The following is an 813-nucleotide window of genomic DNA, read 5'->3' as shown; positions in this document are numbered from 1 at the left end:
ATATATATATATATGCACATATACATATATATATGCACAAGCGCACACACGTGCGTATGTATGTATGCATACACAGAACATAAACAAGATAACTGAGATATGCATCCACGCTGAAACACAAGAGCGAACTGTAACCATAAATATATACAGATAGGCTGATATTAAGACTTACAGACATTCGATTTACATATTAAAAATTATCTTAGTTTTATACATATATTTGTTTGTTTATTTCAATGTTAATTTATGATTTTATGTCTATATTTTACAGGTCTCCATATACTCGCAAAATGTTTAACGAGCGTTATATTGTACACACATACGCACACTCAGAAACACGAACGAAAACACTCTTCCACGTACATTTATTCGCGCACATATTCAGCGTGGAATTAGGAAATATGGAATAAAGAACTCAATATCTGGGCACGAATATATATAGTATGTATATATATACTTATATTGCAGACAGTATATACACAATTTTCACGAAAGTTTTTCGCCAGAGTTGCATTCTAATATTTTTTTCTTCCTCTCCATTCTGCAACTGGCTTCGAATCGCTTCCAACATTAAAATCTATATGAGGAAGGAGGAAGTCCGAAACGTCATACCCCTTAACTATATTCATTTCTTTGAATCTGACTGTAATAATGATAACTGTGATTTCATCACCCGGATGTTCTTTTCCCTTTTGTGTTTTGCTTTGTTCGTTGGGTTTATATAACAATTCATATGACCGAGTAAAAGTGTAAGAGAGTATACGCACACGTATATATATATATATATATATATATATATATATATATATATAT

The sequence above is a fragment of the Octopus bimaculoides genome, chromosome 1 (genome assembly GCF_001194135.2).
Source record: "Octopus bimaculoides isolate UCB-OBI-ISO-001 chromosome 1, ASM119413v2, whole genome shotgun sequence".
In the NCBI taxonomy this organism is placed as follows: Eukaryota; Metazoa; Mollusca; class Cephalopoda; order Octopoda; family Octopodidae; genus Octopus; species Octopus bimaculoides.
The sequence above is the reverse complement of the archived record's forward strand: the minus strand, read 5'-3'. Positions refer to the sequence as shown.